This window comes from Cibotium barometz, chromosome 2, assembly GCF_041138505.1.
Source record: "Cibotium barometz isolate CiBa-2024 chromosome 2, ASM4113850v1, whole genome shotgun sequence".
NCBI classification, from domain to species: Eukaryota; Viridiplantae; Streptophyta; class Polypodiopsida; order Cyatheales; family Cibotiaceae; genus Cibotium; species Cibotium barometz.
Genome location: NC_141047.1, coordinates 30,325,130 through 30,352,451, shown reverse-complemented (window position 1 = coordinate 30,352,451; position 27,322 = coordinate 30,325,130).

Genomic DNA, 27,322 nt, shown 5'->3' with positions numbered 1-27,322 from the left:
AAATGATAAAAATTTGATCTTTTCATACTTAGAGTGATCCAAATTTTTTTCCATAGATGAACCATTACAAGTATGCTAGTCCCTATAGGTTTTAGATTATTTACTTTAGAAATGTAATTTTACTAATTAGATTATTAATATTTGCAGGCCTTCTGATAACCTGGAAGAAATTTGGAAAAGATATCATTAAAAATCCAACCATTGGATTTGAAATTTTGACTAACCACCACATTCTACTCATGTCTCTTTATCTAACACTCTTTTGATCTACACGATTGAGCATTTTAAGTAGTAGATACTGTGGGTACAAAAAGTGCCATATATTATAACACTTTAAAGACCTTGAAATATTTAAAGAAAATAGACAAATAGCTTAAAATTTTCTCAAAAAATCAAGTTAAGCTCTATATTATGTGAAGATCTAATGTCCAAAGTGGGAATCTCATATGAGTTTATATGTAAAAGATATTAGTATTTTATGGAATCCGTCCAAATTTGGGACAGGGTGTATACATTGACGTTGTACCTAAGGAAATGAGGACTTTTGACTATTTAATGCTTAATCAGATTATGCAACTATATTCCAAACTTTGCATGTGATGTTCCAACAAAAGAACTTGAAAGGAAATTCCTTTGTTAGCTAGGAGAGATTAGCCACTAAAGGAAAACAAATGCCTGTTTTTTTACTGTTTACAGGGTGCCTGAGTGAACAAAACTGGGCACCCTGATCTTGCAATCACCCCCAAATATTCCACCTCATGTGCCATGAAGGTATATTTTGTCTCCTTAATATACAGCTTGTTTTGCCTCAAGACCTCCAAAACCTCTTTCACGTGCTTCAAATGCACTTCCTCATGTTTGCTATAGATAAGTATGTCGTCGAAAAAGACCAATACAAACTTGTAGAGGAAAGGTTGAAGCACTTTGTTCATCAATGCTTGAAAAGTTGCCGGTGCATTGCATAATCCAAACGGCATAACCATGAATTGGTAAAGACCCCTTTCTGTACGAAATGCTGTTTTGAACTCATCACCACTTTTCATCCTTATTTGATGGTATCCGGAACGCAAATCAATCTTTGAAAAGCATGTGGCACCCTTCAACTCATCCAAAAGATCATCCACCCTTGGTATTGGAAAACGATTTTTGATGGTGATCTTATTCAAATCACGGTAATCAATGCACATGCGGAAAGTACCATCCTTTTTCTTCACAAGTAGCACTGGAGAAGCAAAAGGAGATTGACTTGGTTCAACCCATCCCATGTCAATGAGTTCTTTGACTTGCTTTGCCACCTCTTCCTTTTCAACCTTTGACAAACGATAGGGAGGCTTGTTGATTGGTTTGGCATTTGGTTCCAAATCAATAGCGTGATCAACACTCCTCTTTGGCGGCATTGATTTTGGCATGGTAAACACATCTTCATAATCCTTGAGTAGCTTAACCATGTCCACATTTTCGATGCAATCCTTTTTGCTATTATCTTCCTCTTTGCAAAGCTGTAGTACATAAACATAGCCCTCTTTCTTGAACTCTTTCTTCATTTGAGTAGCATTGATCATGAAGAGCTTGGACCCTTGCATTCCATTCAATGTAATAACCCCTCCATGATGCACAAAACTCATGAAACTTTTCTGTAAGTTCATGGTAAAAGAGTTCAAAGTGGACAGCCAATCACATCCAAGTACTATGTCAATTGGTCCCAGCTCAATCACCAAAAGATCAACTTTGCAAGAGTAGCTCTTGGACAACTCTAATTCTGTACTTTGACACTTCATATTGCAACCCATTGAATCACCATTGGCCACTTGCACCATGTGCTTGTTTGGTAAAGAAGTTGGTTGCATTTTGAGAGTGTTCAAAGACCTTTTATTGACAAAACTATGCGTGCTTCCAGTATCAATGAGTGCATATGCTGTTCTCCCATTCACCTTGATCTTCAATCTCAATGTGTTGGCACCCTTACTTCCCGCATAAGCATCATGAGAGATTGTACACAAGGTAGTATGTGCACTATTGTTTTCATTCCACACGCATAGAGGCATCCCATCATCCATTTTGTCATGAGCAAACTTTAGTTTCCCACCCGGATCAAAAGGAAACTCGGGATTTTTTTCATCAAAACCATCATCATGAGAACCTCCACCCTCATGAGGATCTCCCCATCCTAAGGCATCATTGCATTCAAGGAATTCCTCCTCCTCATGATTAGCATTGCTTATGGAAATATCCTTGGATTTGCATACTTTGAAGTGATCCTTGTTCCATTTTTCTCCACATTTGAAACATAGACCTTTGAGCCTCATTTCATGCAAACGGTCCTCCTTGATAACCTTGCTTTTTGAACCCCCATTTGCTGGCTTGGACTCATTGTATGTAGCTTTGTTGGACATAAATGGTGGTTTAAATGGAAGTCTATTAGACCCTCTACCATACACAGTAGGAAATCTTGGAAGATTAGGTCTTGTGTTTGCATGAGAACCCATGTCAGTCCTTGTGATCACTTCCCCTTTGATATTCCCTTTGCTTCAAGTACTTCTCTTCATGAATTTCTGCAAGCATCATTGCCTTCTTCAAAGTGGCGGGTTCATGAGACTTGACATCACCACCAATAGGAGCTTTCAAGCCCCTTATATACTTGACAACAAGATAATGCTCATCAAAGTCGTCCAAGTATAATAGAAGCTTTAGAAACTTATGAGAATATTCCTTCACGGTAGTGATTTGCTCTAGCTTGTCCCATTCCACAATGTGATTGTCCCTTTGCATGCGAGAAGTAAACTCTTCTGCCATGTCATTCTTGAATTCTTCCCAAGTAGTGATGACATAACCATGAGATTGCTTCCTCCTCCACCAAGTGTGAGCAAAACCTTCAAGATGAAGTGAGGCGAAGTAGACTTTGGCAATCTCGCTCCTTGGGCTGATTTCGAAGTAGAGATCCATCTTGTTTGCCCACTCTTCAAAGTCTTCGATAGAATTTGATTCTCCTTTGAACTTATTAAATATGATTTTGTCCTTCACAGCATTGTCAAAATCACCATGCATTCTTGAACCCCTCTGCCGTGCTCTTGGATCATCAAATCCTCTTCCTTCACCCAAGTGTCTATGCATTTGCTCATCTTCCAATTGCCAATCACCTGCATCTTTAAATCCCTTCTGTTCATACCCTCTTCTTGCATCTTGCATAAAGGATGAAGTTCTTGGAATACTGGCATTGGATCTCTCATAAGAAGCATCACCCATAGGTCTCTTGCCCTTGTCCATGTAAGAAGAATGTGGCATCATTTGAGGTGGCATCATTTGTCTTACTTTGTTCTCTTCTGGCATAGAAGGCTTTCCATCATGTTTGGCATCATAATGTACACCATCCATTGCATTCATATCGGCTTCTTGGTTGAGCTTGAGAGGAGCCAATGCACTAATGGCTTTCTCCAAGTCTTTTAACCCTCTTTGCATCACGTCATCCAGGTAGTGGTGTCGCTTGTCGAACCGTTCCATGAGGTGTTCACCAAATTGTTGTTGCCGATTTGTTTGGTTATTTTCAATCCTTTGAAACATACTCTCCATAGCCATTAACATCATGTCCACTGTTAGCGGAGTAGTTCCCAAAGATTGAGGCATTTTCACTGGCTGAGATTCATCTGGAGATGGTGCTTTTATGGTTGAACTTTCTTCATTCCTCGTTGATGAACTCGTTGCCATCATTGCTTCCGGTTGTCTTTGATCATTTTCATTCCGGGCTCCCTTGTTTTGACCTCCTCTAGTCATTTCCATGCGCGTAATTGATCCGTCCTTGCAAAGACCACTTACTTGATTTTTTTTCTCTATTCAAACGGTATCCGATTTGGGTGATCTCTATATCGATGCGAAGCTCTTGACGAGACGAATAAGAATCCCCAAAAACAGATCTAAAAAAGTCAACAGCCTTTGACCAGTCAACTGTACCGGCTGAAAGTCAACTCTTGATGTTAACCGCTCAATTCTTATCCGATTTGGGTGATCTTTATATCAATGCGAAGCTCTTGACAAGACGAGTAAGGATCCCCAAAAACAGATTTGAAAAAGTCAACAGCCTTTGACCAGTTAACTATTCTAGCTGAAAGTCAACTCTTAACTTTGACCGCTCAATACTACTCCGATTTGAGTGATCTTTAGCTTGTTTGAAAGAGGTTTTTGGGTAGATTGAAGAGCTTTCAAGACAGATTTGAAAAGCTTTTGAAAAGCCCTAGAAATTCAAGGATTTGTCCTGGCTGCAAGTAGGCAAATTTTGTAAAAATTTTGCCATGGTCTCCCCTCTTTTTGCACCAAATCTCAATCAAATCAAAGCATCTCAATCAAGTATTAAAATCCTTATGCATTTGACCATTGTAAGCAAATCAATCCTCAATCATTTTTCCATCTGAGCATGTGACCTTATGGCATCAATTTTGTCCTTTTGCATAAGAAGTCGATGTAGAGGATTTGCTTGTTTGCTCAAGTCGAATGAAGTGGTCGATGAAGCGCGTCAATGCTTGCCGATCTCCCGGCCAAGCACTTCTCACCCCTTCACCAAGGTGAAGGTTGAGGCCATTTCTTTACCACCAAGTACCTAATCCTCTTCCTTACCACGTTACCCGGCACTAACGGCAAGGAAGATTCAAGACATTCTCCCCTTGGCCTCTCCTCCAAATGCCAAGGTACCCTTACTTCATTCTAGATTCTAGGAATAAAATCGTGAGTTACAAGCTCAATGAATGAGTAGAGTTGACTTACAATTGATTTATAGCATGACTCATGCTCATTCATATCATAATACATGGTTCATAGTGCTTCCTTCATCACATCCACTCATGGCAATGTCAATACATTTCCACATACATCAACAACATCCAAGTGTCACGGAGCGGTGATCTCGGGTCGTGTTCTGGGCGCGAGTTCCTACTCGGGACTAGAAAATCCAGTACAAAAGTGAAAACAGAGAGCACTTGCTGAATCCTACACCTCAAGACCTATAGCTCGTCTCGAAGAGGATGACGAGCCGGTCGTTTTGAGTACTAGAACTCCAAAAACAGAGTTCGTATGAGAGAGTTATGACCAAAAACGTGCAACCGGCAATGGAAAACGGTGTCACCAAAAAGTGGGCTTCCAACCCAAAACATTTTATTCAATCCCCCAAATGTGCCAAAAGCTATGCTCACTTATGCCAATATGCAAGGCATAGCATTGAATGGCTATGTGTAGCATTCAAGCATTCATAATGCATAAAGAGCAGCATGAATGGCCATGATTAAAGTCCAATTTCTAAAAATTAGGGTTTTATGTGTAATAAAACCCTAATTCACTCCATAGCTTGAAAGAATGCTTCAAAATTGTAAAGAAGTGATGGAGCAACTCACCAATGTCACCCGGGAAGCCTTAATGCTTGAATTTGTTGAAGGAGATGAAGATTAGGGTCACTTTGGTGAAAAACGTGGGCAGCTTTGGTAGTGATTTTCAGCCACATTGGGAGCCCCATTGCTCATGGAAAATAGGTGAAATACTTCATAAAACATTGCTAGATACATGAGAGACTCAATGCCCTTTGCTCATGTTGAGATTCCATGGCTAGGGTTTGCAAGAAAGCTCCCAAACAAAAAAACGTTTTTGATTAACAACTGCTAATCAAGATTAGAAATTTTTCCCAATTTGGTCCACTCATTCAAAAAAAAATAGGTCCATGTGCTCAGATTTGAACCACAAACTCTACCTTAGCCATATCCCCTTCCCCCATGAATCAAATGAAGTAGAAATTTCACGAAATGAGAAGAAGAAAAGAAAAAATTAAAAATCATGGATCAAAAGCCAGGCTCTGATACCAATGAAAGAAAGTAACAGGGGTGGGTTAGTCCCTCACCAAGGGAGTGGCTCATGAAGGAGTCACCACTTAGCATCTCACGGGAGAAGCTCACCATTGATTCTTGGAACAGATAACATTATCATGAATGACCCATAATCCCATTTACATTGGTATTTATACTCCACCCAAGAGTTCACACCTACTTACTAGTTGTCCATAGCCTTGGGTCCATAATGCTTTCTTACAGTGTAAGTGGTGTGACTGGAGTTAAATTTGCTTGAAAATCCGGCTAGGGGGCCTGGGAACTCTCTTCCCTGGTACTCGGGACAAAACCTAACCAAATTCTAAATTGGATCCCATCACTACAGTGGTTGGGCAGTTGGCTAACCCATGGGACTGGATTGATGGATCCGTAAATCGAGACTCAATTTCTGTTTAGTTCGATAGATGAAGTAAATCCCGGACAAAAATTGTTCTATGGAAAAGAATCAACGGCTGTGCCTCTCAATGAGGAAAAAAGTGTTGGTCTCTATGATCCAAGTAGAGTCTTTTTCCCTGATCTGGATATGGGACTTACGGGTTCGGTCAGATGAGCTCAGTTAGTTAAGGCTTTTGATTACGTTAGGGAAAAGTTATCCTGGTGGAATCACCCGTGCTTTTCGGGCAAAGGAAGTTTTTCCGGGTTCGGTTTTAGAAAAATCGATGGATTAGTCTCTTGTCTGGATATCCATTGGGCGAGGCCCCAAGTGTGGGACCCTGCCCCGTACAAGAAGTGCTACTTCCGCTGCTAGCATCCCTGAAATTGTTGCGCGGTGGGGACAGGGATCTTACACTATTGTTTGTGTATTCTAAAAGTGTCATTTTCATTCTATGCATAGAAAAATGCATAGTAGAAATATATTTATTCTAAAAGTGTTATTTTCATTAGATTTGAATTCTATGTATAGAAAGATGCGTATTGGTTATTTTTATTATTATAAAAGAGTGATTTTCATTAGATATAAATTCTATGCATAGAAAGATCCATATTGGTTTTTTTTTAAATTATAAAAGAGTGATTTTCATTAGATATAAATTCTATGCATAGAAAGATGCATATTGGTTATTTTATTATTATAAAAGAGTGATTTTCATTAGATTTAAATTCTATGCATAGAAAGATGCATATTGGTTATTTTTTATTATAAAAGAGTGATTTTCATTAGATATAAATTCTATGCATAGAAAGATGCGTATTGGTTAATTGTTTTTTATTATAAAAGTGTTACTTTCATCAAAATGGATTTTCATGCATAAATAGATGCATAAAAGAAATTTTTTTATTATAAAAGTGTTACTTTCATCAAAATGGATTTTTATGCATAAAATGTTGCATAAAAGATTTTTTTTTTGTAAAAGTGTTACTTTCATCAATATTGATTTTTATGCATAAATAGATGCATAAAAGAATTTTTTTATTATAAAAGTGTTACTTTCACTAATATTGATTTTTATGCATAAAAGAAATTTTTTTAATTATAAAAGTGTTACTTTCATCAATATTAATTTTTATGCATAAAAGGATTTTCTTTTTATAAAAGTGTTATTTCCATAGAAGTTGGATTTTATGCATAAATAGATGCATACAGAAAGATGCATATTGGTTTTTTTTTAAATTATAAAAGAGTGATTTTGATTAGATATAAATTCTATGCATAGAAAGATGCATATTGGTTATTTTTTTATTATAAAAGAGTGATTTTCATTAGATTTAAATTCTATGCATAGAAAGATGCATATTGGTTATTTTTTTATAAAAGAGTGATTTTCATTAGATATAAATTCTATGCATAGAAAGATGCATATTGGTTAATTGTTTTTTATTATAAAAGTGTTACTTTCATCAAAATGGATTTTTATGCATAAAAGGATTTTTTTAATTATAAAAGTGTTACTTTCATCAAAATGGATTTTTATGCATAAAATGTTACATAAAAGATTTTTTTTTGGTAAAAGTGTTACTTTCAATATTGATTTTTATGCATAAATAGATGCATAAAAGAATTTTTTTATTATAAAAGTGTTACTTTCACTAATATTGATTTTTATGCATAAATAGATGCATAAAAGATTTTTTTTAATTATAAAAGTGTTACTTTCATCAATATTGATTTTTATGCATAAAAGGATTTTCTTTTTATAAAAGTGTTATTTCCATAGAAGTTGGATTTTATGCATAAATAGATGCATACAGAATTTTTTATATCAAAATAAGAGTTCACTTTAATCCTATCCCATGAATATTGGAAAAATGAATAAGTAAATACTCAGTGAAGGAAAATTATACCGTTTCATATTCTCTAGGATGGTAATGAGAAAATTCAGAAAAACTACCGAAGTCGAAATTTTAGATAAATGACTAATTTATTCCTCATAGGAATTCGTGTTTAGTTTTAAATTCAGTAAAGTAGAAATTGAAATATTACCTTCGAGAAAGATAGATCAGGGAGAACCTTTCCAGACTCAAACCCTGAATCAGACTATGACCAAGACATAACTCCTTCGTCAGTTTCAAGAATAGACGATGTGACCAGTTCAATAATCTACACTCAAATCACCCACCAAATCTAAAACTAAGTTGAGATCTTTGATTTTTGATCAGAGGATCAAGATTACAGAATTCAAGGAATTCTGCTTGGGAATCCAGACCTGTGATTTAGAAGTCTTGGGATACGGAATTAAGATATACTCATTGTATTCAAAAGAGAATCAAAACTGAAAACTTGCATAGAAACCCTGTTTTCTTAAAGGAGTGTCTTACGCCAGAATGTTTGGAGGGAGCATTTGGTATATGTGTTATTTTTCTAAGGGAAGTTCGGTTGCAACAGCTGGTGGTGGGAAGTGTTCAAAGGACGACTCACGCGGCAAAAACCTACCGAGGTCTTGACCAGCCTAGATATGGTGTGCTTCCGGTACGATGGGCGAGGGCCGACGAAGCGATCCCTGAGTGAAGTGCCAGGACACCTAAGGAGGATCCTGGAGGGTTCTGACCAGGCGATGCACGGGCTCGCGGTGCTTAGGACACCCATGCGTATGTCGTGGAAGATATATATGTATGATGGCAAGAAACTTGTTGTAATCTGTTACTGGATCTATTTGCTGACCTGCTGGTCTCAACGGAGAGTCCAGAGTGATACTGTTTTGTGAGAAACAAGGATTGAATGGAAATTTTGAGTTGTGACATCTGTACCCCAGTAATTGTTTGTCAATGGATTGTTTTATGAATTAAAGTTTAAAGAGGAGTGTGTGAGTATTTGTATTCTAAAGCAAAAGTTAAGAAAGGCTTTCAATTATGGGTGGGTGAGTACTTGTCTGGTTCTACTATTCCAGTGGTTGGGCGGTGGCTAACCCATGGGTCGGGGATGGGTAGAGTTTTAATAATAAAATTGATTAATAGAATTACACTTAGAACTCGAGTAGTTAATTAGAATCTTGAAGACTTCTCTAAAGAATAAATCAACGGCTGAAGAATAAATCAACAATTTTAATAATGAAATTGAATAATAGAATTACGCTTAGAACTCGAGTAGTTAATTAGAATCTTGAAGACTTCTCTAAAGAATAAATCAACGGCTGTGCCTGATTCAATTAGGAAAAAAGCGTTGATTCCTTCAAAGTTAAGTCTGTAATAGTTTCCCTTCTATCTGGTTTTATCAGATGAAGGTAGTTCAGTATCTCGACCTCGTTAAAAGAATTCGTTAAGAAAATAAAAATGGTGGAATCGTCCCCGCTTTTCGGGCACATGGAAAATTTTCCCGGTTTCAGTTTCTGGAATGACCACCAGCTTAGTCTCGTGCCCAGACATTCGAGGGCAAGGCACCGAGTGAGAAACCCTGCCCTCAAGAGGAAGCTACTTCCGCTGCTACCATCCGGGAATGCGGTGCGCAGAGGGGGCAGTGGGATCTCACAGTTGGTATCAGAGCGCTGTTGTAAATTTACGTAACAGCAGAAATTTCTTACAAATTTTAAAGTAAATCTGGGAAATAATGTTTTCGCTTGTTAATATTATGTTAAAGGAACTTCAAAAATTGAAAACTCATAAATTGAATTGGAATTTATAGATGGATACCCCGAATCTATCTGGCATTCCTAAACTCTCCCAGAGTCAGGATATGATAGCCTTTGCATTTGAGCACCTCATCAACTCTGCTACGACCTGAGTGAGCAGAGTGAGACTCGCGCGTCATTTTGAGAGTCTTTACTTTTGTGATCCTCTTGAGCGACGTCGGTATATGTGGTTCTGTGTGGAGGACGATGTATTAATGTCAGTACGAGTCAGCGTTAGAGGCTTAGGCAAAATATTGCCTTAGCCATGATTCTGATAAGGCTAGGGCTTGTTCAGCATGTTCAACTCTTTGATCATTCACCCAGGAACTTCAGAATTTCATGCCAAATTTTTAGGCTTCTTAGCCGCTTTATCCCTAGAGATAGAATTACAGCACCTCTTTCTGTAATGAATCGTGTGTACCATGGCATGTCTCCTTTGCAATTTTGCTTCTTTATGTGTATACGATTGAGGCAATGATTTTGGGAGTCGTGATGCTCTATGTATATATCAAAAACCTTTAATAATAACGATGTTTTGCAAAAAAATTCTAAATTGTTTTCATGATTGTGAATACGGTTAATAAAATTATCAGAGTAAGTCTTGTTTCATGAAGTATGATGAAATAATTATCTGTTTAAAGAATAAATCGTAAAAATTAAATAATCATAAATCTGTTGTCAAAGTTAAGTTGACGAAAATCTTATTTTGTCAGAGTCATGAGGTGCGCGGCCCGTGCAAGGCAACCGGATCCTCTAACCGATGAGACGAAGAGTTAGATCCGGATGTTCGAAAAGCTCTGCACAGATCCCAACCTGGTCCCTTCAAGGGTAAAGGGGAGCAGTTAGGTGAAGTAGTGGAAAAGTGGATTGAGGCAATGGAGGAATACTTTGATGTAACTGGCTACAATGAGAGAAGCAAGATGGCTCTCGCCAGGTTAAAGATTGTGGAAACGGCCACGGTCTCTTGGAGGAATCACTGTGAGACTAACCGTCTCGACCGAAATACCTAGACCTAGACCGATCTTAAAGCTTACCTTAGAAAGAGGTTTTGTCCTCTGGGCTTCCTTGAAACTAAAATGAATGAGTTCTTGGAACTAAAGAAGAATAGCCGGACAATTGAAGAGTACCATCAAGCTTTTGCCCTTCTCCTCAAATATTCTCCTCAATTGGATGAAGAGCAACTGATGGCCAGGTTCATTCGAGGAATGAACGAGCCATTGGACACCTTAGTGTAAAGAATGCCAAACCTGCAATGGCCGAAGCAGTAAGAATGGCAAAGGACTTTGCCAAATCCTTTGTTGTTAAGGTCGCCCCAACCCTGGGAAGTACTTCAAACTTTTCTCCCCCAAAGAGGCAGCGAGGCCCAATTCAGAATCAGGATGCGGGAAGATTCAGAAGTGAAGGAAGACCCTTCCCCCAGAACACTGTCTCAGGAGCCCCACCCATTTCAAGGATTCAGAGGGATGAGCTCAAAAGTGAGAACCGGTGTTTTGGATGCCAGGGTTTTGGTCACCAGCAGCAGCTGAAATACTGCCCGACTCCTGCCATGTCAAGGGGACAGGGAAGTCAAGGACCGAGAGTGCAGAGACTAGCCCCTTCCTATCAGTTAAATCAGGGTCCATCTCACCCAAATCAGAGCAATCCCAGGAGAACTCCAGCTTTCGCCGTCTGCCTCTGTCCAAAGTAGCTTCAGAACTCTAGCTCAGCCGTCTGCCTCTGTCCAGAGTAGCCTCTGAACTCCTTCCCAGAACTAGGGCAACCAAAGAGAAAGAGTTCCGCCTCCTCAGACTAGAGCAGCTAGAGCTGTCATAATAGCAGAAGTGGTGGAAGAAGAAAGAGGACAGATTTATGCAGCAATTGAAAACCAAGGGCCAAATTGTCAATTCTCCGTCATCCACACTCCAGCTGAGTATCAGGGTAAGACTTTTAAGCTTTTGATTGATTCAGGCGCAGAACTCATTCTTTCATTTCCCCTGGATGCTTGCGTAAGCTAGTCTTAGATCAGAAATCAGGGAAACCTACGCAAGTTGAATTGGCAAGTGGGAAGATTCGTTTCACTCAGAGATAGATTGTATTCAGTTCAATCTAGATGGAAATTTAACTGACTGTTAGTTTAGAGTTATACCTTTGGGAGTTTTGGAGCGACGGGATCCTTGGAATGGATTGGCTCCACAAAAATCAAGCTAACATTCACTGTCATAATGGAACCATTTCCTTCCGTGACCTTCACGGAAACAAGGTTCAAGGAACTGGAATTTCAGGATCCCCAATTAGTAAAGGCTTCTAAGTTACTAAAAGGACTTAGAAAGAAGTAGCTCATTTATGTTGTCAAAATGAATCCAGTAGACTCAAAGTTAAAAGCTAAAGAACTTGAATGGTTAAGTGATTATGATGATTTATTCCTAGCAGAGCTAACAGAGATGCCTCCAATTTGGGAAGTAGATCATGTGCTAGAATTGACCCCCGGAGCTCAGCCTGTAGCCTTGCGCACGTACAAAATGCCAAATCCTAAAGCCATTAAACTCAAGGAACAGCTTAGACAGTTGTTAGAACAAGGGTTTTAAGACCCAGTGTTTCACCTTGGGGTGAGCCAGTTCTCTTTCAGAAAAAGAAAGATGGAACGCTAAGACTCTATGTGGACTACAGAGGTCTCAACAATCAGCTATTGCTGACAGTTAAGAATAAGTATCCTATCCCCAGAATTGATGAGCTTCTGGACAGGCTAAGTGGAGCCTAGATCTTCACAAAGATAGATCTCAAATGAGGATATTATCAGATCAAGATTAATGAGCAAGATATCCCGAAGACAACCATCAATACTCGGTTATGAATTCACTGTCATACCATTTGGATTGACAAATGCCCCAGCTACATTCAATCGCTTCATGCAGCACATTCTCAAAGAATACTTGGATGATTTTGTTCTTGTTTTCTTTGATGATATTCTGATTTACTCAAAGAATGCAGCTGACCATGAAACTCATGTCAGAAACGTTCTTGAGATTCGCTTAATGCAGGACATTCTCAGAGAATACTCGGTATGGGCATTATGAATTCACTGTCATACCGTTTGGATTGACAAATGCCCCAGCTACATTCAAGCGCTTAATGCAAGACATTCTCAGAGAATACTTGGATGATTTTGTTCTTGTTTTCTTTGACGATATTTTGATTTACTTAAAGAATGCAGCTAACCATGAAACTCATGTCAGAAAAGTTCTTGAGATTCTAAGGAAGCACCAACTCTTTGTAAAAAAGAGCAAATGCACTTTCTCTGCCGACCATGTTGAATACTTGAGCTTTCTGGTATCAAAAGATGGAATTTCTCTAGATTTTGCAAAAGTCCAAGCAGTCATAGATTGGCCTGAACCAAAGATAGTGAAAGAAGTCAGAGGATTCTTGGGATTGACTGGTTGGTATAGAGTTTTTATACCAAAGTATGCTCTCATAGCTTCCCCCCTGACAAATCTTCTCAAGAAGAATATTCCGTTTCAATGGTCTGCCAGGTGCCAAAGTGCTTTTGATAAGCTGAAGACCGCCTTGGTAACCAATCCCGTTCTGAAGCTACCAGATTTCTCTCTACCCTTTGAGGTAGTATAACTGATGCCAGTGGTTTTTCCCTAGGAGGTGCACTTATGCAGGAAGGTCATGCAATGGCCTATGAATCCTGAAAACTCAGAATGCATGAGAGGAATTATGCTGTCCATGACCTGGAACTACTTTCAATAGTATATGCCCTGAAGTTGTGGAGACATTACCTACTGGGTCAAAGATTCACTTTGATGATGACAGATCATCAGAGCTTAAAGTGGATCTTCACTCAGAAGGATCATCAGAGCTCAAAGTGGATCTTCACTCAGAAGGATCTCAACATGCGCCAAAGATGGTGGATGTAGACCCTGCAGGAATTTGATTTTGAAATCAAGTACCGCACCTAGGAAAAGAAAATGTGGTAGCAGATGCCCTCAGCAGAAAAGCCTCCTTGCTTGCAATTACTGTAGTGTCAAATCCTTTGATTATTGAAGCAAGAGAGAAGATCATGCAGGATAGATTCTTTGGCCCTATTGCTACCCTACTTATGCAAGAAAGCAAAACTCCGCAGGAGTTGAACCAAGTTCAAGGGTATAGCGTGGATGATGGAATTATGTATTATAATCACAGGCTATGCATTCCCAATGATGATGAGGGAGCTAAGGGTCAAATTCTGAATGAATCCCATGACAACCTTATTGCAGGACATCCAGGTTTCATCAAAACCTACATGTCTGTGAAGAAAAGCTTCTTTTGGCTTGGTCTAAAAAAGGATGTACTTAATCATGTACATCAATGTCTGACCTATCAGAAAGTCAAGGTCGAGAGAGTAAAAATGCGTGGGAAGTTACATCCATTAGACATCCCCAAATGAAGTGGGAATGCATCAGTATGGATTTTATTACTGGATTACCTTCAATGCAATCAGGTTACAACTCCATCTTCGTGGTAGTTGATAGACTAACCAAAGTTGCCCATCTGATTCCAGTAAAAGAAACCTACACTGCAATGGATGTGGCCAGAGTGTTCCTCAAAGAAATCTTCAGATTGCATGGCCTACCTAGAAGAATAAAAAATGATCGAGATCCCAAATTCACGTCAAGATTTTGGACTGCATTTTTTAAAGCAATAGAAACTTTCTTGGATCTCAGCACAGCTTACCACCCTGAGACCGATGGTCAAACAGAAAAGGTAAACCAAGTAATCGAAGATATACTTCGTTCATGCTGTGGCACGGAACCCAAGAAGTGGCTAAGCTATCTGCACCTAGTAGAGTTTGCCTACAATGCTTCTTATCACACAGAAGTATTGGGATGAGCCCTTTCCAAGCTCTGTATGGACAAGATTGCTTAACTCCATTAACTTGGTCCGACCCATTGATTAGGGTCGAGATGTCCAGACAGATGCTTGACGACATGGAGCAGCAGATGCAGGCGACTCACAAAGATATAAAAGCTGCCTAGGATAGACAGAAGCTGTATGCAGATAAGAAGAGGACAGACATAGAATTCGAAGAAGCGGATATGGTCTTCATTCGAGTACGCCCTAAAAGAAGTTCTCTATCTCTTCGAAAGTACAAGAAGTTATCCCCCAGATATTGTGGGCCATATCTGATTACAAAGAAACTAGGTGACTTAGCCTACGAGCTTCTTCTGCCTCCTCATCTCAAAGTACATAATGTATTTCATGTCAGCCTTCTTAAAAAGTATGTACCAAGCCCGAATCATGTGCTTGATGATGAAATCTTAACTTCTTCAACCCAAGGGCAGATGGAACTCCAACATGAAGAAATCCTTGATGTTCGAGAAAAGATTCTCAGGAACAGAATTCTGAGAGAATTATTGGTCAAATGGAACTTCTATCCTTTTGAAGATGCCACTTGGGAGAAAGAAGCCAAACTGTTGCACCACCTCGAATTTGCGAGATGAGGACATCTCACGTTTTTCAAGTGTGAGAGAATGTAAGATTCCTCCCCAACCTTTCAAGATGTCAAGCATCTTCCCGTGTAATCAAATCCCTCTTCAGAAATATAAAAGATCTTGTTTCTACCTGTTTTGGCCTAGAGAGAGAGAAAATGTTCTAGAGAGAGATTATTCACATTTTGAATATTTTTGGATGGAAAAATATCTCTTCTTATTAAAATAAGTTCCCCCGAAACAGAAGTTCAAAAAGATTTTCAAAAGGTGCATTAGAAATCAAGTATAATCTGTTTAAGAGGCCTTATCCTAGGGGTCATGATTTTTTGAAAATTTTAAATTAAGGTTTTGAGGGGCCAATCAAATTCATCCAAATGTTTGGAGAAGATAAATAGAAGAAATAAAGAAAATCCCCCCCAAAAATGAGTAAATACTCACATAAGATGAAGAGTGGACTAAGGACCAAAGGAAATACTAAAAAAATGAAATTTTGACACCTCACAATGGGAATTCCCCCCTCATGAAGGAGGCACCTATTTCACATGTGTGGTGGAGTTTTAAATTATCAAAAATTGATTCAAGTCTAGTTCCAAAAAGTAAGCTAAAGTGACCTAAAAATGGTCAAAAATTGACCAAACTGATTTGGAAAATTCTAGAATCAGTTTGCTTGGCTAGAAGCTCACTTTTTCCTATAAATAGAAGCCTTCCCCTTTGTTGAAGCTTAATAGTGTTTTATGCACTGTTACTCTACTCCTCCCAAGAGCCAAGAACTGTGAATTTCTTAATAATTCACTAGTTTTTGACCATTCCCTCTTCTAAAGATTTGGTGGCCACTCTTGTTGCAAACAAGAGTAGATCCCTCAAACCATCAAGCCAAAGGAAAGTTCGGAGAATTCATGTAAGTTAGAAATCTTATATTTTTCTTTATTCTTTTAATGGTTTTCTAATTTTTGTTTTGTTTGAAATGATAAATGGATGCTATGCCTTGTTGGAAAGGCTTTCTCCCTCTCTCATTCTTAAAATCAGCCCTCCTCTATCCTAGTTAAGTAATCTAATTGTTGGAATTAAACTTTTCATATTGTTCTCTTTTAAAAGTGAAAATTGATTAGTCTAGAATGCTTTAAACCAATTGGGGTTAATTTTTAAGTAAATTAAAGTAGGAAAATTTGAAAAACGGTCAGCCATACAAAGGAGGTTATGGTAAAATTTTCTAAAATTTTGTGAAATAAGTTTAATCTTTTACTATTCTAAAAGAATAATCCCTATTGTTTGTGTATTCTAAAAGTGTCATTTTTATTCTATGCATAGAAAAATGCATAGTAGAAATATATTTATTCTAAAAGTGTTATTTCCATTAGATTTAAATTCTATGCATAGAAAGATGCATATTAGTTATTTTTATTATTATAAAAGAGTGATTTTCATTAGATATAAATTCTATGCATAGAAAGATGCATATTGGTTATTTTTAGGATTATAAAAGAGTGATTTTCATTAGATATAAATTCTATGCATAGAAAGATGCATATTGGTTATTTTTTTATTATAAAAGAGTGATTTTTATTAGATTTAAATTCTATGCATAGAAAGATGCATATTGGTTTTTTTATTTATTATAAAAGAGTGATTTTCATTAGATATAAATTCTATGCATAGAAAGATGCATATTGGTTAATTGTTTTTTATTATAAAAGTGTTACTTTCATCAAAATGAATTTTTATGCATAAATGTTGCATAGAAGATTTTTTTTTATTATAAAAGTGTTACTTTCATCAATATTGATTTTTATGCATAAATAGATGAATAAAAGAATTTTTATTATTATAAAAGTGTTACTTTCACTAATATTGATTTTTATGCATAAATAGATGAATAAAAGAATTTTTTATTATTATAAAAGTGTTACTTTCACTAATATTGATTTTTATGCATAAATAGATGCATAAAAGAATTTTTTTAATTATAAAAGTGTTACTTTCATCAATATTGATTTTTATGCATAAAAGGATTTTCTTTTTATAAAAGTGTTATTTCCATAGAAGTTGGATTTTATGCATAAATAGATGCATACAGAATTTTTTATATCAAAATAAGAGTTCACTTTAATCCTATCCCATGAATATTGGAAAAATGAATAAGTAAATACTCAGTGAAGGAAAATTATACCATTTCATATTCTCTAGGATGGTAATGAGAAAATTCAGAAAAACTATCGAAGTCAGAATTTTAGATAAATGACTAATTTATTCCTCATAAGAATCCGTGTTTAGTTTTGAATTCAGTAAAGTAGAAATTGAAATATTACCGTCGAGAAAGATAGATCAGGGAGAGAACCTTTCCAGACTCAAACCCTGAATCAGACTATGACCAAGACATAACTCCTTCGTTAGTTTCAAGAATAGACGATGTGACCAGTTCAGTAATCTACACTCAAATCACCCACCAAATCTGAAACTAAGTTGAGATCTTTGATTTTTGATCAGAGGATCAAGATTACAGAATTCAAGGAATTCTGCTTGGGATCCATACCTATGATCTAGAAGTCTTGGGATACGGAATTAAGATATACTCATTGTATTCAAAAGAAAATTAAAACTGAAAACTTGCATAGAAACCCTGTTTTCTTAAAGGACTATCTTATGCCAGAATGCTAGAGGGAGCATTTGGTATATGTGTTTTTTTTCTAAGGGAAGTTCGGTTGCAACAGAGCTGGGGCGGGGAGTGTTCAAAGGACGGCTCACGCGCGGCAAAAACCTGCCTAGGTCTTGACCAGCCTGGGTATGGTGTAAAATGGTATGCTTCCGGTACGATGGGTGAGGGCCGATGGAGCGGTCCTTGAGTGAAGTGCCAGGACACCTAAGGAGGATCCTGGAGGGTTCTGACTAGGCGATGCACGGGCTCGCGGTGCTTAGGACACCCATGCGTATGTCGTGGAAGATATATATATGATGGCAAGAAACTTATTGTAATCTGTTATTACTGGATCTCGTTGTTGACCTGCTGGTCTCAACGGAGAGTCCACAGTGATACTGTTTTGTGAGAAACAAGGATTGGATGGAAATTTTGAGTTGTGACATCTGTACCCAGTAATTGTTTGTCAATGGATTGTTTTATAAATTAAAGTTTAAAAAGGAGTGTGTGAGTATCTGTATTCTAAAGCAAAAGTTAAGAAAGGCTTTCAATTATGGGTGGGTGAGTACTTGTCTGGTTCTACTATTCTAGTGATTGGGCGGTGGCTAACCCATGGGCCGGATGGGGTTAGGCTGGAATCAGTAGAGTTTTAATAATAAAATTGATTAATAGAATTACGCTTAGAACTCGAGTAGTTAATTAGAATCCTGAAGACTTCTCTAAAGAATAAATCAACGGCTGTGCCTGATTCAATTAGGAAAAAAGCATTGACTCCTTCAAAGTTAAGTCTGTAATAGTTTCCCTTCTATCTGGTTTTATTAGATGAAGGTAGTTCAGTATCTCGACCTCGTTAAAAGAATTCGTTAAGAAAATAAAAATGGTGGAATCGTCCCCGCTTTCCGGGCATGGGAAATTTTCCCGGTTTCGGTTTTCGGAATGACCACCAGCTTAGTCTCGTGCCCGGACATTCGAGGGCGAGGCCCTGAGTGAGAAACCCTGCCCCACGTAAGAGGAAGCTACTTCCACTACTACCATCCAAGAATCCAGTGCGCAGAGGGGGCAATGGGATCTCACAGTTGGTATCAAAGCACTGTTGTTGTAAATTTACGTAACAGCAACAGAAATTGCGTAAAATTTTTGAAGTAAATCTGGGAAATAATGTTTTTGCTTGATAATATTATGTTGAAGGAAAATTGAAAACTCATAAATTGAATTGGAATTTATAGATGGATACCTCGAATCTATCTGGCATTCCTGAACTCTCTGAGAGTCAGGATATGATAGCCTTTGCGTTTGAGCACCTCATCAACTCTGCTACGACCTGAGTGAGCAGAGTGAGACTCGCGCGTCATTTTAAGAGTCTTTACTTTCCTGATCCTCTTGAGCGACGTTGGTATATGTGGTTCTATGGAGGACGATGTATTAATGTCAGTACCAGTCACAGCGTTAGAGGCTTAGGCAAAATATTTCCTTAGCCATGATTCTGATAAGGCTAGGGCTTGTTCAACATGTTCAACTCTTTGATCATTCACCCAGGAACTTCAGAATTTCATGCCAAATTTTTAGGCTTCTTAGCCGCATTATCCCTAGAGATAGAATTATAGCACCTCTTTCTGTAATGAATCGTGTGTACCATGGCATGTCTCCTTTGCAATTTCGCTTCTTTATGCGTATACGATTGAGGCAATAATTTTGGGAGCCGTGATGCTCTATGTATATATCGGAAACTTTTGATAATAAATGATGTTTTGTAAAAAAATTCCAAATTGTTTTCATGATTGTGAATATGGTTAATAAAATTATCAGAGTAAGTCTTGTTTCATGAAGTATGATGAAATATTTATCTGTTTAAAGAATAAATCGCAAAAATTAAATAATCATAAATCTGTTGTCAAAGTTAAGTTGACGAAAATCTTATTTTGTCAGAGTCATGAGGCGCATGGCCCTCGTGCAAGGCAACCGGATCCTCTAACCGATGAGACGAAGAGTTAGATCCGGATGTTCGAAAAGCCCTGCACAGATCCCAACCTGGTCCCTTCAAGGGTGAAGGGGAGCAGTTAGGTGAAGTAGTGGAAAAGTGGATTGAGGCAATGGAGAAATACTTTGATGTAATTGGCTACAATGAGAGAAGCAAGATAGCTCTCGCCAGGTTAAAGATTGTGGAAACGGCCAGGGTCGCTTGGAGGAATCACTGTGAGACTAACTGTCTTGACTGGAATACCCAGACATGGACCGATCTTAAAGCTTACCTCAGAAAGAGGTTTTGTCCTCCGGGCTTCCTTGAAACTAAAATGAATGAGTTCTTGGAACTAAAGCAGGATAGTCGGACAATTGAAGAGTACCATCAAGCTTTTGCCCTTCTTCTCAAATATTCTCCTCGATTGGATGAAGAGCAGCTAATGGCCAGGTTCATTCGAGGAATGAACGAGCCATTGGACACCTTAGTAAAGAATGCCAAACCTGTCTCAATGGCCGAAGCAGTAAGAATGGCAAAGGACTTTGCCAAAGCCTTTGTTGTTAAGGTCCCGCCAAAGCAGTCTGCACCCTCAAAACTTCAAACTTTCCTCCCCCAAAGAGGCAGCAAGGCCCAATTCAGAATCAGGATGCGGGAAGATTCAGAAGTGAAGGAAGACCCTTCCCCCAGAACACTTTCTTAGGAGCCCCACCTATTTCAAGGATTTAGAGGGATGAGCTCAGAAGTGAGAACGAGTGTTTTGGATGCCAAGGTTTTGGTCACCAGTTGAAAGACTGCCCGACTCTTACCATGTCAAGGGGACAAGGAAGTCACGGACCGAGAGTGGAGAGATCAGCCCCTTCCTATCAGTCAAATGAGGGTCCATCTCACCCAAATCATAGAAATCCCACGAGAACTCTAGCTCTCAGCCGTCTGCCTCTGTCTAGAGTAGCCTCAGAACTCCTTTCCAGAACTGGGGCAACCAAAGAGAAAGAGTTCCACCTCAGCCACTGCAGCAGCCAGAGCAATCACAATAGCAGAAGTGGTGGAAGAAGAAAGAGGACAGATTTATGCAGCAATTGAAAATCAAGGGCCAAACTGTCAATTCTCTGTCATCCATACTCCAGCTGAGTATCAGGGTAAGCCATTTAAGCTTTTGATTGATTCAAGCAGTACTCATTCTTTCATTTCCCTTGGATGCTTGCGTAAGCTAGTCTTAGATAAGAAATCAGGAAAACCTATGCAAGATGAATTGGCAAGTGGGAATATTCTTTTCACTCACCTTGAGACAGATCGTATTCAGTTCAATCGCGATGGGAATTTAACTGACTGTTAGTACTGTCATAATGGAACCATTTCCTTCCGTGACCTTCACGGAAACAAGGTTCAAGGAACCAGAATTTTAGGATCCCCAAGTCTGCAGTTAGTAAAGGCTTCTAAGTTACTAAAAGGACTTAGAAATAGTAGCTCATTTATGTTGTCAAAGTGAATCCAGTAGACTCAAAGTTAAAAGCTAAAGAACCTGAATGGTTAAATGATTATGATGATTTATTCCTAGCAAAGGTAACAGAGATGCCTCCAATTTGGGAAGTAGATCATGTGATAGAATTGACCCCCGAAGCTCAGCCTGCGCACTTTCTCTGCCGAGACCAGGTTGAATACTTGGGCTTTCTAGTATCAAAAGATGGTATTCCAAATTCTGCAAAAGTCCAAGCAATCATAGATTGGCCTGAACCAAAGACAGTGAAAGAAGTCAGAGGATTCTTGGGATTGACTGGCTGGTTGGTATAGAATTTTTATACCAAAGTATGCTCTCATAGCTTCACCCCCCTGACAAATCTTCTCAAGAAGAATATTCTATTTCAATGGTCTGCCAGGTGCCAGAGGGCTTTTGATAAGCTGAAGACCGCCTTGGTAACCAATCCCGTTCTGAAGCTGCCAGATTTCTCTCTACCCTTTGAGGTAGTATAACTGATGCCAGTGGTTTTGCCCTGGGAGTTTGCACTTATGCAGGAAGGTCATGCAGTGGCCTATGAATCCTGAAAACTCAGAACGCATGAGAAGAATTATGCTGTCCAACCACGACCTAGAACTACTTTCAGTAGTATATGCCCTGAAGTTATGAGACATTACCTACTGGGTCAAAGATTCACTTTGATGACAGATCATCAGAGCTTAAAGTGGATCTTCACTCAGAAGGATCTCAACATGCGCCAAAGATGGTGGATGTAGACCCTGCAGGAATTTGATTTTGAAATCAAGTACCGCACCTAGGAAAAGAAAATGTGGTAGCAGATGCCCTCAGCAGAAAAGCCTCCTTGCTTGCAATTACTGTAGTGTCAAATCCTTTGATTATTGAAGCAAGAGAGAAGATCATGCAGGATAGATTCTTTGGCCCTATTGCTACCCTACTTATGCAGGAAAGCAAAACTCCGCAGGAGTTGAACCGAGTTCAAGGGTATAGCGTGGATGATGGAATTATGTATTATAATCACAGGCTATGCATTCCCAATGATGATGAGGGAACTAAGGGTCAAATTCTGAATGAAACCCATGACAGCCTCATTGTAGGACATCCAGGTTTCATCAATGAAAAGATGCAAGGGGGAAGAGAGCTTGAGCTCTTGCAAGCACACACACACTCACAAAACTCTAATAGAGAACACACAAGGTGAAAGGCTGAATATCTTCTTCTTCTTCACTCAACACTCAACACACCATATACAAAGATAAGAGTACACATAATATGAAAGGTACTCAACCAATACATACACGGGTTCTCTATAGTGTGAACCCAACTAAATGAGCTGGCACTATAACTATGCCAGTCTCTAGAATGGCTCACACAGCCTGTCGTCCCACTGGCCGCATATCACCCATGATCTCACCAACCATGCCAGTGGTGTAAATGTGGGGCCTATCCCCCAGGTGGGTCATCAGTGTCCACCGCCTCACTAGACGAGCTCGATATCTCAACACTCCCCCTCGAGCTCAACTCCATCTCATGTACACCAACAAGCGAAGCCCTGAATCTGCGGAGCTTCTCTCTACCCAATGCTTTAGTGAAGATGTCAGCTACTTGATCCTCTTTGCTGACATAAACAAGGTCAAGGTCTCCTGCCAAGACCTTCTCTCTGACGAAGTGGTAGTGGACCTCTATATGCTTCGTACGAGCATGAAATACTGGGTTCCTGGCCAATTGTATACTGCTAATGTTGTCACAAAAAATGACAACTTGTCTATCCACTGATAGATCCAAATCTGCAAGTAGCTTTCTCAACCAAGCTACCTCACATGCTGCCATAGCAGCTCCTCTGTACTCGGCCTCTATACTGGATAAAGCAACTGTAGGCTGCTTCTTGCTTCTCCAAGTCACAGCAGCACTCCCCAAAAAAAACATGAATCCACTGGTAGATCTTCTATCTGAGATACTACCAGCCCAATCAGCATCTGTGTACCCATGTACACATATCTCTGTCCCAGTCTCATAGAATAGTCCACAATGCAAAGTAGACTTCACATACCTCAGTATGCGTCTCAATGCATCCAAATGCAGTTTCTGTGGAACCTGCATAAACTGACTCACCAACCCAACAACATAGCTAAAATCTGGCTTGGTGATCATCATGTATATCAAGCTTTCTACTATGCGTCTATACATAGTAGGATCCTCCAGAATCTCTCCTGAATCTGCACTCAACTTGCCATTCTGATCCAACGGCACTGAGATAGGCTTACAGCATGTCATACCATACTTGGACAACAAGTCCAAGCCATACTGTCTCTGCAGTAATCCAATACCATGTGGTGACCTAATCACCTCAATGCCCAAGAAATATCTGAGCTCCCCGAGATCCTTCATCTCAAACTTCTGTCTAAGCAAGATCTTTACATCAAAGATCTCTGCATCATGGTCCCCCATAATGATCAAGTCATCTACATAGATGACAACAAGCACAACTCCTCTATCACCATGTCTCACATACAGCGAGAAATCTGCATTGGCTACATGAAAGCCAATAGTGACAAGATATTCAGAAATCTTGTCAGACCATGCTCTTGGTGCTTGTTTTAAGCCATACAAGGCTTTCTTCAGCCTGCAAACATGCTCGGGGTGACCCACATCCTCATAACCAGGTGGCTGCAACATATACACCTCTTCTTGCAAATCCCCATGCAAGAATGCATTCTTTACATCCATCTGATGTAAAGACCATTACTTTGACGCAGCCACTGCTATCACAACTCTCACTGTTGCCATCTTGGCAACTGGGCTGAAAGTTTCCTCATAATCAATGCCATATGTCTGCGCATATCCTTTGGCTACCAACCTAGCCTTATACCTGTTTATGCTTCCATCACTGTTATGTTTTACTTTGTACACCCACTTGCATCCAATGGCTTTCTTGCCTTCAGGCAATTGCACTAAATCCCAAGTCTCATTTCCATATAGTGCAGTCATCTCCTCATCCATAGCTTTCTCCCAACACACATTTCCAACAGTCTCATCAATGCATGTGGGCTCAACAACCTGCACAACCTTTGCCATATATGCATAGTGATGTGCCACATAACCATCATAGGTAAATCTCTGCACAGGATTTTTCACTCTCCCAGATCTTCGCAGCTTTTCATTCATGGCTTCCATAGCCTTCTTTACACTAGGTGTTCTCATAGCTGGGATCCCAAGCTCCTCATCAAGGCTCATATCTAAGCCACTAGACTCTCCATCAACATGAGAATGCCCTGCAGAAATGTCAAGCATACCAAGGGGCTCAACCACTTTCTCTTTTCCTTTACGTGATGTACTAATCACATTTGCAGGACTGGTATTATGATGCAGCCTGCCACTCCATGGTCTATCAACAGACCCACTAGATGAGGACTCTCCTGGTCCACTCAAAGACTATGATTGCTGACCTGCATTCTGTGCAACCACACTTCCACTAACATCAGCCCCAACAGCTTCTTTTTCAGCAGCATACCAGCTGCTCATCTCATCAAAGACAACATCCCTGCTTACCCTCAACTCACGTGTAGCAGGGTTATAACACCTGTATCCCTTTTGCTCAAGGGAATATCCAATAAACACACATTTTTCAGCTTTTGGATCCAGCTTAGTTCTCAGCTCATCTGGCACATGCACATATGCAATGCATCCAAAGACTTTCAAATGAGACAAATCTGGTTTTCTGCCAATAAACCTCTCCTCTGGAGTTACATCATGTGTGGCTGCAGTTGGAGTCCTATTCATGATGTATACTACTGTAGAAATAGCCTCAGCCCAATAGCTATGCGGCATATTTTTCTCTTCCATCAATGCTCACGCAATCTCAGCAATGTGCCTGTTTTTTCGCTCAGCAACTCCATTTTGCTGCGGAGTGTATCTGCATGTAAACTGTCTCCGAATACCATTCTTCTTCAAAAATTCAGAGAACTCATTGGAGAAGTACTCTCCCCCTCCATCTGACCTTAGGCACTTTACATATTTCCCTGTTTGCTTTTCAACCAAAACTCTGAAATTCTGAAAGTGAGTGAACACCTCACTCTTCTCCTTCATGAAGTATACCCACACTTTCCTTGTGTGGTCATCAATAAACGTCACATAATACCTGCAGCCTCCCATAGATATGGTCTTCGTAGGACCCCATACATCTGAATGCACAACATCTAGTGCATTTTTGCTCACATATCTGTTATGTGGAAACACATGCTTTGTTTGCTTCCCAAATTGGCATGCTTCACATATTTTCTGCATACCTTGCACTTTAAATTTTGGCAACCCTGTCACAATTCCTTTAGTCTGCATAGACTTCAATCTCTGCACATTCACATGTCCAATCCTTTTATGCCAAATGTCTGTGTCTGCAACAATTCCTGAACCATTTGCAAACATCACAGCACTCATCTCAGGCATGTCTACATTCAACGTAAACATTCTGCCCACTCTGTTGCCTTTTGCAACCAACCTGCACTTGTCTTTAAAGTCTTCAACATAACAACCATCAGGGTTAAACCGAACCTGCAAACCCTGCTCAATCATCTGGCCAACTGAAACTAGATTCTTTGTTATGTTTGGAACGTGAAGTACATCTGCAAGGTACTTCACTTTGCCATCCTGCATAGACAATGGCACATCTCCAACATGGGCAATTGGATGAGCAGTGTCATCCCCTGTTTCCACGAAACCTGGTCTTTCCGGGTTTTTCATCTCCTTGAACCACTCCCCATGGCTTGTCATGTGGTTCGAAGCACCTGAATCCACATACCACACATCATCTTTTTGTGCTGCTTCAACATTTTCGGACATGGCATTCATGACATGCTGCATAACAAACAACCTTTCATTATCCTCATTATTTCTACTTGAGGATGCATAGTTGTTTTGCTGCACTTTCCCATTTTGCATGTCAGCCTGCTTCTTATAACATTCTGCCTGCACATGTCTAGGCTTACCGCAATAATAGCATTCATGTGCATCATTATACTGCCTTTGCCAATTTCCATGGCCTCTTTGACTCCCCCTGCCTCTGAATCTGCCTCTTCCACCTACGTGTTGTTGTTGTTATTGTTGTGTATTCTGGGACTGTTGTTGTTGCTGCTGCTGGCCATAATTCTGATTACCTGTTCGGCCACCTCCTTGACCGCGTCCACGGCCTCCTCTACCTTGTCCTCTTTCTAAACTTGTGTAGAAGGCCTGTTGCTCCGAATTGTTTTTGGTTTGTGAAGACTGTTGGTCTTCACCCAAGCTCTTCTCTTCTATAATCAGCATAGACACCAAATCTGTAAAGTTGGGAATGTTTTCCCGAGTCTGAATAGACGTCTTGAACGCCTTGTATTGTGGCCCGAGACCACGTAGACAGACTTCCACCTTGTCATCATCATCTGCTGACACACCAATAGATGCAAGGGATTCCACAATACCCTTTATCGCAGTTCTTAAAACAGAGTTCTGCAGAGAATTGATGACTTACCCGTAGTGCTCGAAATCGCCTGCTTTCTGAAAAACGGAGGTCCAGACGCGCCCGAAACGCGTTTTCGGCCCAGAAAATGTCGTCCAATAGGACAGTATAGTTGCCCTATAGCTTTACTCCCGCGAAGAAAGCTCCTCAATCAGAGATCGTTTGCCAGTGCCTCCCGTAAAGCTCCCGACAAGGGTGTAGTCACCAACACAAATAGGGAAGAGTAGTTGAAGCTCTTACCCTCGTACCGCTTCCTGTTGGTTCTCTTGCTTGCAGCTCAGCCATTAGCATGAACCAGGCTCTGATACCATGAAAAGATGCAAGGGGGAAGAGAGCTTGAGCTCTTGCAAGCACACACACACTCACAAAACCCTAATAGAGAACACACAAGGTGAGAGGCTGAATATCTTCTTCTTCTTCACTCAA